At 42.3% G+C, this 14,536-nt stretch overlaps 1 protein-coding gene across 3 annotated transcripts in view; it reads right to left on the reverse strand.

Moving 5' to 3' along the window:
• The window catches only part of WDR59 (WD repeat domain 59), an 813,082-nt gene that overhangs the window by 35,317 nt on the left and 763,229 nt on the right, over positions 1–14,536 (reverse strand). Inside the window, exon 26 of one of the 3 annotated variants that reach the window (XR_011199955.1) lies at positions 13,011–13,183. The exons of the other annotated variants lie outside the window; for them this stretch is intronic. The gene's annotated coding sequence lies outside the window, so the exon portion shown is untranslated. The remainder of the gene's footprint in view (positions 1–13,010; positions 13,184–14,536) is intronic. 3 annotated transcript variants of the gene reach the window in all.

Genomic DNA, 14,536 nt, shown 5'->3' on the forward strand with positions numbered 1-14,536 from the left:
TATAAGTGTTTTATCAATAAATTATTTATAATATTGAGTTAATTTCTAGTATATCCTCTAGTTTCAATATTATACAACTGTATATCCATCTTCCTGTTCCTCTTCTGACTATATTACGTTTATCGATCACCGAGAAAATACTCTATCTCATGATCCGTATTTAATCCTTGCTCCACAGCACCTAATCTCATAATCCATATTGATTCTCTTCTTCGCAGGGCCAATTCCCTATTACCACCCCGTGGGTTTAGTCGACAGTGCTCAAAACCATAAAATTTAAATTCTTTATATATCCCCTGTGACTTGCACATCTTCATATGAGAGGCTATCGGATATCGTTCATCCTGTTGTCTAATTGCTATCCAGTGTTCCATAATCCTAGTCTTAAACGGACATATCATACTACCTATATATATTTTTTCACATTTTCAAATAAGCATATAGACCACATATTTAGTATTGTAGTCTATATGTGATTCTATGTCTATTTTGTAACCACTCCTATCAAAGTTCTTTTTTAGCTTGCCACACCCATTTACACACTGCAGATGAACCACACTTCTAAAAACCTTGATTCCGTGTATTAAGCCAATTTAGCTTTGCCCCCTCAGATGGATAGCTGGGACTTAGGATATTATTCAGGGTGTTCCCTCTTCTAAATGAGGCTTCTGGTCTATTACCAATATATTTCTTAAGTGTCTCGTCTTGAATGAGTATCGACCAATGTTTCTTCATGATTCTTAGCAGCCTCTGAGAAGTCTCTGTGTAGTCTAGAACAATCCTCATTCTTTGGGTACTATTTTTCTTAATGTCTGCATCTCTCTGTATCGTTGGAAGTAGTGTTTGTGAACAGGAAATTTTAAGAGCCTTATTATAAGATTTGCATATAATATTCTCTGAATAGCCTCTAACTCTAAATCTATGTCCCATGTCTTTAATGACCTCACGAAAGTCACAGTCTCTACTGCTATTACGTCTTGCTCGTATCATCTCTCCCAGCAGTATAGCTTCTATCTGGTGCTTAGGGTGCGCGCTCGTCGCATGCAAAATAGTATTACACACGGTCGGTTTTTGATATAATCTGCTCTCTATTCTGTCGTTCTCCACAAACAGCTCCACATCTAAGAATTCTATACTCTTATCACTGTATTTATGTGTGAATCTAATGTTTACATCGTTCTCATTAAGATAATTACAGAAGCTATCTAATGCTGCCACGTCTCCTGTCCTTAGCATAAGACAGTCATCGATGTATTGCCCCCAATAGAGAATATGTGAATGCCATCTCGCTGCCTTTGAGCCCCACACCCAGTTTTCTTTGAACCACACCATGAATAAATTAGCATAAGAAGGTGAAAATTTAGAGCCCATTGCCACACCCTGTTTTTGTCTAAACCAGTCTTGTTTTACCATAAAGTAATTGTTGTTGAGTATGAGATCAATCATACTCACCAACATATGCGTGTGATCCATTAAACTCACTGATCTTCTGTTTAAAATATGTTCTATTGCTCTTAACCCACATTGATGTTGTATGCTGGTATAGAGTGCTACCACGTCTAGAGTCACTAAAATCATACCTGGTTCCCATTGGATATCTGATAACAGACTTAGTACATGTTTAGTGTCATTAATATGTGAAGGTAAATTACAAACATATGGTTGTAAAAATATATCAACATACTCTGAGAGTCTCTCAGTGGGGCCCCCTATGCCCGAAACTATAGGTCTCCCTGGTGGAAATTCTGATTGTTTGTGTATCTTAGGCAGCGTATACAGACATGGAAATGTGGGGCGAAACACTTGCAAGTAAAGAAATTCATCCTCATCCAATAGATTATTTTCTCTCCAATTAATTAACATCCTATTAACTTTTCCTGTCAGGGCTGGTATCGGGTTATGTGGAAGCTTCTCATAACAACTAATATCGCTTAATTGAGTAAACATTTCCTGTTCATAATCTCCACGATTCATTACAACAATATTTCCCCCCTTGTCAGCTCTCTTAATAATTAAATCTCCATCAGACTTCAAAGCCTTTAATACAGTGTATTCCTCTTGTCTTAAATTAGATCTCCTCCATTGTTTACCCTTCCTCTCCTCTTTATCCAAATCTCTCCACACTAGTTTGAGAAAAGTCTCTATATTACTGTCCATTGTCGATTTCGGTATCCAGGTGGATCTTCATCTTAAACCGCTGGTGATATGTCTGTCCGATGGTATATTCAGATTTTGTAATATCGAAGATGTTGTCACTGGGTCCTCTTCATAGTCAGTGATTGCCATTAATGCCGCAGTATCATGAATGTCCTGAATAGATAGCTTGCTATATGTCTCTTTAAATTTTGGGGCTGTTTCTATATTTATCAAATGTGTATCGAAATGTCTTTTGAGTTTTAACTTTCTAAAAAACTTAAATAAGTCAATTTTGGATTTATAAGATTGGAAAGGTTGAAGAAAAATGAGATGTCCAGATAGTGGGATGCAACCACATTGAAGCAGTATAAAAAGATGGATAGGATTCCTAGAGGATTAAGGTCACACATCTTCCCCACATATGAGGACTTAGATGTGGACCTACTGATAAAATGGGAAGAGGAACTCAAATCCAACTCGATGAAGTTGATGGATATATTAATAGAGAATGATGAAAGGAAAGTTATGAAACTACAATCAGACATAGAGGTGTTAGAGAAAGAGATTAGTGAACTGGATTTAAAGTAAGCGACTGACAAAAACTATGCAATCTTAAACAATGTGATTTTAAAATTTCAAGATGAAATTAAGCAAAGGAAAGCTAAGAAATTAAAAAGAGACGAACTAGATTACCTAAACGGTAGAGTGTTCACATTTTCACATAAATATGATAATTTGATAAAAAATGTAATCCCCACAGTGGAATCTAACAATTCTATAGACTCAGCATCTACATCAAGATGTAGTGTGGTTACAGATACTATCGATACTGAAACTAGGGAATCACGTACAGGATCTGATTTTTTACAAGAATAGAAGAGAATAAAACAGGGCAATTGGGAGGTGAATCAGAAAAGAAATTGGGTAGGAGGATACGGAGAGGGAAAAGACGACACCTATATGGGCATGAAGACAAGATCACGGGACAAAAAGACATAAATACAATCACTGTTTTTGAAAATAATGTAGTTAATTTATCGGATAAGCAACTATCCTTAGATATGCTTTCACTGTTAAACAAGGGATTAGGATTCTGTCCATCATTTGTGGGGGATATTTGTAAATCCAAAATTGACTTATTTAAGTTTATTAGAAAGTTAAAACTCAAAAGACATTTCGATACACATTTGATAAATATAGAAACAGACCCAAAATTTAAAGAGACATATAGCATGCTATCTATTCAGGACATTCATGATACTGCGGCATTAATGGCAATCACTGACTATGAAGAGGACCCAGTGACAACATCTTCGATATTACAAGATCTGAATATATCATCGGACAGACATATCACCAGCGGTTTAAGACGAAGATCCACCTGGATACCGAAATAGACGATGGACAGTAATATAGAGACTTTTCTCAAACTAGTGTGGAGAGATTTTGATAAAGAGGAGATGAAGGGTAAACAAAGGAGGAGATCTAATTTAAGACAAGAGGAATACACTGCATTAAAGGCTTTGAAGTCTGATGGAGATTTAATTATTAAGAGAGCTGACAAGGGGGGAAATATTGTTGTTATGAATCGTGAAGATTATGAACAGGAAATTTTTACTCAATTAAGCGATACTAGTTGTTATGAGAAGCTTCCACATAACCCGATACCAGCCCTGACAGGAAAAGTGAATAGGATGTTAATTAATTGGAGAGAAAATAATCTATTGGATGAGGATGAATTTCTTTACTTGCAAGTGTTTCGCCCCAAATTTCCATGTCTGTATACGCTGCCTAAGATACACAAACAATCGGAATTTCCACCAGGGAAACCTATAGTTTCGGGCATAGGGGGCCCCACTGAGAGACTCTCAGAGTATGTTGATATATTTTTACAACCATATGTTTGTAATTTACCTTCACATATTAATGACACTAAACATGTACTAAGCCTGTTATCAAATATCCAATGGGAACCAGGTATGATTTTAGTGACTCTAGACGTGGTAGCACTCTATACCAGCATACAACATAAATGTGGGTTAAGAGCAATAGAACATATTTTAAACAGAAGATCAGTGAGTTTAATGGATTACACGCATATGTTGGGGAGTATGATTGATCTCATACTCAACAACAATTACTTTATGGTAAAACAAGACTGGTTTAGACAAAAAAAGGGTGTGGCAATGGGCTCTAAGTTTTCACCTTCTTATGCTAATTTATTCATGGGGTGGTTCGAAGAAAACTCGGTGTGGGGCTCAAAGGCAGCGAGATGGCATTCACATATTCTCTATTTGGGGCGATACATCGATGACTGCCTTATGCTATGGACAGGAGACGTGGCAGCATTAGATAGCTTCTGTAATTATCTTAATGAGAACGATGTAAACATTAGATTCATACATAAATGCAGTGATAAGAGTATAGAATTCTTAGATGTGGAGCTGTTTGTGGAGAACGACAGAATAGAGAGCAGATTATATCAAAAACCAACCGCGTGTAATACTATTTTGCATGCGACGAGCGCACACCCTAAGCACCAGATAGAAGCTATACCGCTGGAAAAGATGATACGAGCAAGACGTAATTGTAGTAGAGACTGTGACTTTCGTAAGGTCATTAAAGACATGGGACATAGATTTAGAGTTAGGGGCTATTCGGAGAATATTATATGCAAATCTTATAATAAGGCTCTTAAAATTTCCTGTTCACAAACACTACTTCCAATGATACAGAGAGATACAGACATTAAGAAAAATAGTACCTAAAGAATGAGGATTGTTCTAGACTACACGGAGACTTCTCAGAGGCTGCTAAGAATCATGAAGAAACATTGGTCGATACTCATTCAAGACGAGACACTTAAGAAATATATTGGTAATAGACCGGAAGCCTCATTAGGAAGAGGGAACACCCTGAATAATATCCTAAGTCCCAGCTATCCATCTGAGGGGGCGAAGCTAAATTGGCTTAATACACGGAATCGAGGTTTTTATAAGTGTGGTTCATCTGCAGTGTGTAAATGGGCGTGGCAAGCTAAAAAATAACTTTATGATAGGAGTGGTTACAAAATAGACATAGAATCGCATATAGACTGCAATCCTAAATATGTGGTCTATATGCTTAATTGCAAATGTGAAAAAATATATATAGGTAGTACGATACGTCCGTTTAAGACTAGGATTATGGAACACTGGAGAGCAATTAGACAACAGGATGAACGATATCCGATAGCCTCTCATATGAAGATGTGCAAGTCACAGGGGATATATAAAGAATTTAAATTTTATGGTTTTGAGCACTGTCGACTAAACCCACTGGGTGGTAATAGGGAATTGGCCCTGCAAAGAAGAGAATCAATATGGATTATGAGATTAGGTGCTGTGGAGCAAGGATTAAATACGGATCATGAGATAGAGTATTTTCTCGGTGATCGATAAACGTAATATAGTCAGAAGAGGAACAGGAGGATGGATATACAGTTGTATAATATTGAAACTAGAGGATATACTAGAAATTAACTCAATATTATAAATAATTTATTGATAAAACACTTATATCGAACATTAGAGTTCATGGTTATAAGATTTGGGTAATGGGTGAGGAGAATTAAGGGACTTTATCTTTGGTCCATATGATTTAGGGAAATAAATTCATATATTTACACTAAGAGTGAAGATAAGAGTTCATCTTAGATGTAGGGCGTGCTCGGCACTAACCAGGTTAGAAAGAGTAGGGATATATTTAGAAGAATCTTCTAATTTATACTGGATATATGGACAGAACGGTGATGTAGATAAAATTATGTTGCAGATTATTATAACATGAGATTAAACATGGCTAGTTACTAACAGAAACAAATGACACTTTATTATGAATATGTGCTGTTTAGCATTTACTTCTTCTGTAAATATTACATGATCTACACTGACATATACAGAGGTATCTTAGTCTGTTTTCTATGTTCACATACTAAGAAAGAAACGAGGAAGTGAAATAACATGTTTTTATTCAGATGCACGGACTGATGTAGTCCGTTGTTAGTGTCTAGTACTAATTTGGCGTGTTCAAATAGAACGCGCTTAGGAAACTTCGGTTAGACTCTACGATGGCGTACTCGCTGTAAGGAAAAGAACTTCTTTAAAGTAAGATACAAAACCTAACATACATAGGAGAGTACATTAGATAGATTAGGGTTAGGGAGACTACTAATATGGATTATTTTACGGCAGATACCTCAGGAGGGAGAAATAGACAAGGTTACGAAACAGAGGAAAGGGAGGAAAACATCTAAACAAAAATAGGTGAGCATATTAGACATTTAATTGGACACTATAATTAGAATTGTTAACATAGAAAACGTATGAACTAATTCAAATAGAATTTTCTTCTCCACTGCACGAGCAGATAGAATAGGATTCTCAATAAAGAGTGAACATTTGCAAAACTAAAGAAGAATACGGTTATGGAGAAATATTAAGGTAAAATCTATGGACTTGTTAATATACATTAGATTAAAGACGGACATTTAGCACATATTGGGGAAATTTCTCTTAAAATTACTTTGAGCATGCGTTACACAAGAGGCTCACTATTAACATTAGTATAAGATATTAAATAGATTATGATCTAGTTTGCACTTCGATTTGGCCTATTTTAATTTAATTTTATTTATTGTTACTTAATCATGTTTTTTAATGGGGCTATTTAACCAAGTCACAATGGTTCACGACAAAGAGCATCACATAAATAAGTTCAATAGTAACTTGCATGGTTCTCACTACGAGATGGGTTTCTGAGTTCACACGAGGGATAATAAGGTCAAAAGACAAGAAATATTGATGTAAATGATTTATTATATATGTAAATATTATTTTAGGTAGTCCTGATGAAATCCCTGGGGCACTCCCCTGGATGAAACACGTGTTGACAAGGACAAGTGAATTGAAGGTTCTGTTTTTCTTGGACAAGGACAAGTGAATTGAAGGTTCTGTTTTTCTTGGACACAAATATATGGACAAGCGAGTTGGAGGTTTTTGTTGTGTCAGGATACATTAAATCAATTTAAGGACTGTGAAGAATATGATTTATCTTTATGAAGATCCATAAGGATGTTTAATTTGGAACTGATTTAACTTGGAACTGGTTTAATTTCGAAGGAATAAATAATGTATGAAATGCATATAAGGATTTCATGTTTGACATTACCCTAATTGTTGTTTCATTGTCTGTTAGATGTATACTCAAAAGAATTGGTAGGGATTTAAAATCACATGTGTGCCATTACTTATTAATTGATATTGTTAGATAAACCTTACGGTTTATCTGGTAGGTGTCATTGGGGGGTGGACACCTTAGTTTTGTGCACCGTGTATACAAAATAAAAAAAGAAAACTAATATTGGGAGTAGGAGCGCCAATTACTCACCACTTCATCCTCCTTTATTTTGTTAATACTTTCTGAGGCGTGTCCGCGTTCAACAGCCAGTCGTCAAGGTAGGGGAAAAGTGAAATCCCCGACCTGCGCAGATGAGCTGCAACCACCGCCATCACTTTAGTGAACACCCGAGATGCACTGGTAAGGCAAAAGGGGAGCACGGTAGACTGAAATTGCTTGTGCCCTACTACGAATCATAGGTAACACCTCCGGGCAGGCAAGAGGGGGATATGAAAATAAGCGTCTTTCAAGTCCAACGCCACCATCCAGTCTCTTGGGTCCAAGGCAGATCCAAGCCAAGGTGAGCATTTTGAACTTCTCCTACCTGAGGAAGAGTTTGAGGGCTCTGAGGTCGAGGATAGGACGTAAGCCCTTGTCCTTTTTGGGCACCAGAAAGTAGCAGGAATAACAAGCACAGCCTACCTCTAGCGCAGAAACCCTCTCTATGGCTCCTTGGCCAGGAGAGCCACAACTTCCTTCCGGAGAAGTGCCAAGTGATCCTCCGTCAGGTGGCCAAAAGATGGAGGCATGGCTGCAGAGGAAGTGTTGAAGGGGAGGGAGTAGCTCCTTCATACGATCTGCAAAACCCACCTGGTCGTCGTGATGGATTCCCAGTGGGGCAGGTGATGGCATATCCTGCCGCCAACTGGCAGGAGGTGGGGGACAGACTAGGAAGGTTTGGAGGCTGCAGAAGTGGCAGGAGTGGGTTCGGCAGACCTCTGGTTCCCTGTCCCACGAGAAGTAGGATTCCACGTCCCTGGCCACGCAGAGGCCGAACAGCATGCCTGGCACAGTGGCTAGGGAAGAGAGGCAGCAGGAAGCCCCTCCCGTGGCCACGAAAGGTGGACTGTTGGGGACAAGGGCAAGTGGAAAGTCCAAGGGGCAGAGCTGTAGTCTGGGAGTCCTTAAATCTCTCCATCGCCAAGTCCCCCTTATTTCCAAAGAGATGAGAGCCATCAAAGGGCATGTCCATGAGGGTCTGCTGGACATACCCCGAAAAACCAGATGTTCTCAACCAGGTATGGCGTCATAATGCCACTGTTGACGCAACCAATCCACCTAGAGAGTCGTCGTGTCCAGCCCACATCAAATGTTGAACCAGCCCACATCAAATGTTGAACTTGCCCACATCTCTTCTGTCAGCAACAGCCTGGGAGACGATCTCACAGGCCTCCTCTGAGATCTGCGGCAGAACTTGTGCAACCATTCCCACAAAGATTGGGTAAAACGACACAAGAGGCATGCGGTTTTCATCCAACACAATACCAGACTGGAGGAAGAAAACATCTTTTTCCCAAGATGGTCCAGTCTTTTTGATTCCCTAAACGGGGGAGCAGAAGGGAATGTGCCAGATGACGAAGATGCCTGAATGACCAAGCTTTTATGCGTGGGGTGTTCGGTGAGGAATCTAGGGTCGCTCTGAGCAGGCTGATGGAGGCATGCGAATGTCCTATTCACAGGAGCCCTTGACCTGGGTTTGGACCAGGTATCCCAGAAGGACATCGGTGAGGGCTTCATTAAATGGAAGGAGAGGCTCGGAAGCAGACGCTCCGGACCGAACCACCTACATCAGAAGATTAGTCCTGACCGCAAGAGTAGGCAGTAGCCATGGTAGGAGGAGAAAGCATGTCAGTGTCTGGGGTGGCATCAAGACCACTGGCCTTGCCCAATTCCTGAGCTCAGTCCATGTTTGGTTCGTCCTGCTGGTATTCATAATGGTCCAGTGACCCCTCCAACCCTTCCTCGCATTCATACCCATAGAAAAAAGGGTCAGAATCCAACCTGGGGTGGCTAGGCCCCATCAAAGTCGGAAGCGGCGTTGGATGATGCCGTTCCAGCTCCGGGTCGTTGTGGATCATGACCGGGTCGATGTCAATTGTGGGTCCAGCCGATTTCGGGAGCATCGACTACTGCGCTGGCACCAGGGAAGGTCTCAGTGGTGCGACTGGTGCCGGCGCGGATCCAGGGGGACTCTCGGTGGCTGGAACTGGAGCTGCCGGCACGGAACCTGAAGGGCCCCCCTCCGACTCCCCAGGCCCTGAAGGTGCCACAAGGGGGTCGGACTGCCCAAAAATGAGGCGCATGGCTTCAGAAAATTCTATAAGTGGGGCAGGGGTTGCTCCGGCTCCTGGAAAGTCAGGGAGGCATGGAGCGGACCCAGCAGTAGGCTTCGTGGGACACAGGCAATACTCTGCTTATCAATAGCAAGACATCCTCTGTTGGACAGAGTTCAGAAATGCATCAAGTCTGAGAAGGCAAAGATGTTGGACTAGAGGGTGATCCTGTGGCCCCTGTGTTAGAAATGGGGTCTCTAGTTGTTAGTACCCTGTCCGAATAGGGATCCTCACTTTAGTCAGGGTAAGGGAATCACATGGCTAAAATAACCCCTGCTCACTCCCTTGGTAGCTTGGCACGTGCAGTCAGAAACAAGCACCTGGGGACTTGTTTCAGGGTATCACCCTTCATCAGCCAGGCTAGCTTGAATCTGGTGGTATAGCAAGCACGTGGATTAAACCCAGATCTTTGTGACTGGGGGCGAATGTTTGCATTGTTCAGCATTCCATCCATTATCTGTTCTTTTTGCATTTGTTATCCTTAGTGGCAAGGATATGCCCAAACGTGGGTCACATGCTCACTGCACCACTGGATTCAACCTAGCCTGGCTGATGGGAGGGTGATACCCCGAAACGGGTCCCAGGATGCTTGATTCTGGTCCAGGGAGGATCCAGCCTGGCTGTTTTAAATGCACTGTTCCCATGGGAACAGTGTCAAGACTGATTTGCATATGGCTAGGTCCAAACTGGGGTGGCGTGATGGGTAAAAAAACCGATAGATTAAACACAGACCTTTGTGACTGGGGTAAATGTTTGTATTATTAAGCATTTTGTTCGTCATCTGTACTTTTCACTTTATAAAAGTGGCACTTTCAAACTCACAATTCAAAAACCAACTTCACCAAGAGATGTATTTTTAAATTGTGAGTTTAGAGACCCTAAACTCCCTATCTCAATTTGCTCCAAGTGGGAAACAACACTTTACAGATATTTCAAGGCAATCCCCACGTTACCCAATGGGACAGATAGGCCTTGCAATACTGAAAACCGAATTTAGCAGTATTTTACTATCAGGACAGATAAAGCACACCAGTACATGTCCTACCTCTTAAATACCATGCTTCCTGCCCATAGGGCTGTCTTGGTCCTACCTTATGGGTGACTTACATGTGTTAAAAGGGAAGGTTTAGGCCAGGCATAGGGAACTGGCAGTTTAAAACTGTATACACAGACAATTAAGTGACAGGTCTAAGACACGTTTATAGGGCTACTTGTGTGGGTGGCACAATCAGTGCTACAGGCCCACTAGTAGCATTTGATTTACAGACCGTGGGCCTACATAGTGCACTTTTCTAGGGACTTACTAGTAAATACAATTTAGGCAGAGAGCACTTGCGCTTTAGCACTGGGCAGCAGTTGTTAAGTGCCCAGAGTCCTAAGGCCAGCAAAAACTAAATGCAGCACAGTCAAAAACAGTAGGGCAAAGGCAAAAGGTTTGGGGATAACTCTGCAAGAAGGGCGATTTCCAACACATTGGGACAGTCCAGTAGAAGGGTCAGGGTCAGTACTTATTTGCATGAGCCGGGCCTTTGTCTACAGTGGTATGGTGGGTGAAAAGGATAGACTGGAATGCATCATCAAGCATTTACCAGTGGCTAAGATCAATTCAAGCATTCCATCCATAGTGACCTGGGCCTGTCTGTGTACACAAGATGGAGGTGACTTCACTTTGCCAGACAGTGGTGTGTGTGCTGACATTCCGTGGACTGGAGGGAGAGGGCATATGCACTAAAGTGGGGAAAGAAGAGGCAGGATCTAAAAAGAAATTCAATAAGGCCCTTTTGTTGCACCGGGCTAGTACCTGAGTACTGCCATTTGGTGGATGATGGGGTAAAGGGAGGGATTGCAGTCCCTTATTCTTAGTGTACTAAAGATCCTTGGGAATGGTCAGCCTTTTGACTCTTTTTCTGATCATTGTCAGGAGTGAGTCTGGATGGCAGGTGCACAAAGCTCACACTTCACTGTGCCTCTTTTGTGAATGGTACAACTTGATGGCCATCCTGTTCTGAAAATCATCACTCTAGACAAAATATGGAACACAAATAAATAAATGGTGGTTGTAGGAATGATTGTGAATAGGAAAGGAACAAGGCAACCCTACAGGAGAAGCTGACAATATATGTGGGCAGGAGCAGGTAACCATGGTGCTGAGGGTCCATCTTAACAGAGAATCTTGAACATGCAACTCACAAACTCTCAGCTTGGGCCTGGTAACCACTGACAGAAGGTCCATAGCAATGCCAAAGAGTGGCAGAGCAGATCCCTTATTGACTCTAGTGTTACACTGTGGCCAGAGTGTGCCAGAACAGTCTGCAATGCTGAAGAAACTTTATTGCTAAGCCATAAAACTGGCCATGTGTGCTTCTACCACCTCTGCTGCTGCAGCCTGTGGCACTTGTCACAGATTTTGTCCAAGTGGTCTGTGCTGAGGAGAGACTTGTATCAAGCCCATAGCACTGTCAAAGTGTACCTGAACTGACTTTGTTGTGGCAAGCTCCATGGCACTTACCTAGTGCAGGCCAAGGTATAATATGTTGCTGTAAGTGAAGATGTTCTCGGGTGTGGCTAGAGACACCAACATGTGGACATGTTTTAGTTGAGCTCTGCCACATCGCCTCGTTATCTTGGGGAAACCTCCAAAATAAAGGGCCATCCACCATCTATAATAATGCATAAGCCATGCTGGAGCAGTGACCCGTTGCATGCAGGGAGAGACACAATCTGGCCCGTGGACCTGAACCGCGTCACACATCCGCCTAATGCCCAATAGGCGCAGGCTGCATCGGCTACATCAGACTGACATTTTATTTGCTATCCACATCCCTTGTGCCCGTAGAGATCGAGAACAGAGACATGCTGCCTCCGGGAAGGCACCTGGGACATAGCAGTCGTCGCTCTGCTGCACTGCCTCACATGTGACTGCCTGCTACGCCTGGGTCATCTGTGCACCGCAGGACAACGGGCCCTCTCTAAATCTCGGACACCCTCGGACACTGGCCCTCTCTAAATCTCGGACACCCTCTCCGCCACTGCAGTCTTTGTCATCCCCAGAGGCTCTCCCTACGCATCCTACTTCATTGGATGAAAAACTAGACACTGTACTTTAAGCAACTGAAACTTCTAGAACCTCATTAGAGACTAAAACAGACTTGATTGCTTTGGACCTCATCCTTCTACGCACAGACCATAGAAAATTTGCAGGTAAGACACACCATCTGGAATCCTCCCTGCATACATTAACAGATCGAGTGCGCATACTAGAACAGCAAGCAGAGGATGCAGAGGGTAGATTCCACAGAAATAACATACGCATGGTGGGATTACCAGACGGTGCTGAGGTCCAAGACGAAGTGCGATATGTGGAGAACTGGATACGAGCTACTCTTCCCCCAGGCGCATTGTCACAATTCTACTCCATGGAGAGGGCACATTGCTTCCCCACACATAGACCCCCCTGGTGGAAATCCACGCCCAATGGTGATACGCTTTCTGTAGTACTGTGAAAGAGATTCGGTGTTAAAGGAAATGTGCCTACTCACAGACATACAGGTAGACAATGCAAAAATTATGTTTTTTCCAGACTACACAGCCGCTGTCCAGAGACACTGCTCCTCCTTTTTGTCAGTCAAGAGCCGACTGCATCAGTTAGGACTCAAGTACCCCCACCTCTTCCCAGACAAGCTCTGTGTTGCGGCCGAGGGCACCACACACTTCTTTACTACCCCCGAAGAGGTGTGGACTTCGTTGTAAGAGTCGAACATGTGAGCGAACTGCACTGGCTAAACAGGAGGGAGCAAGGACCCTGTGGGCCCAGCATGCTCAGCGTGGATGTCAGGAGCCACGACAGCGGGCAAAGCACAGCCCCCCTGAAGCCCATGATTTAGAGCAAAGAATCACAGAATGTCGTGAAGTACTGCAGCAAGAGGCCACACTGACGGACACCCGGTGATGCTCCAGCCTGGATGCCTTGAACTCCCTCTCATCAGATGGAGAGCGCTCTATAGTCACCTGGCCCTGTAAGTGGAGCTCATTAATCCTATTGGACATTACTTCACAAACAGCGGAGAACATCATTTAATGAGGACTTCACCCACAGTTCCTTTGCTGTCATGACCAGACAAGTGAAAAAAAAATTCTGCCATTTTTCACAATACAACTTGTAGGCTACTGCTTCTTACTGCTCATCGCAAAGAATGGATGGCCACATATGTAATGATCAACACAAGGTGACCTCCAGGGTTGCTCCAAATGCCACCACATTTGCACTCTTCAACAGGCGTTGGACTAAGTCTAGCCCCAATCCTCCACTGTAATGTAACCTCCCTTTGTTTTCATTTTATTCAATTTGGGTAGTAACTTATTCTTGTGTACTGCTTTTTTGGTATTCACTTTGTTATTGCTGAGTTGCAATGTTGGTTGTTTATATTTACACATCTTGCTCCCCTTTAGGCAATCCGAGACGCCACTCACTATAGCTCATTGTGCTCCTCCTAGACCACAGCTTTCATTGTTGAGACAACATACATTACACAGGGTGTTCACTGATGCCATCTACATTCCCCATGACCTGCATTAACGTACTGACCTGGAACATTCGCAGCATGCAAACCCCAGTTTGTAGATACGCTATTTACTCATATCTTAAATGGCAGAACATCCATGTTGCCCTACTCCAAGAGTCTCATCCGACGATCTCAGAAGCTGACAAATTTAGAAACCAGTGGCGTGGTAAATTCTACTTCACCAACTATTCTTCCTATGCCCGAGGAGTATTGATAGGGGTTCCACTTGAGGTAAATGAAGAGGTGATGGACACTGAGGGACACTTCATGTTTATTTGGGGGAGGTTA

This window comes from Pleurodeles waltl, chromosome 12, assembly GCF_031143425.1.
Source record: "Pleurodeles waltl isolate 20211129_DDA chromosome 12, aPleWal1.hap1.20221129, whole genome shotgun sequence".
In the NCBI taxonomy this organism is placed as follows: domain Eukaryota; kingdom Metazoa; phylum Chordata; class Amphibia; order Caudata; family Salamandridae; genus Pleurodeles; species Pleurodeles waltl.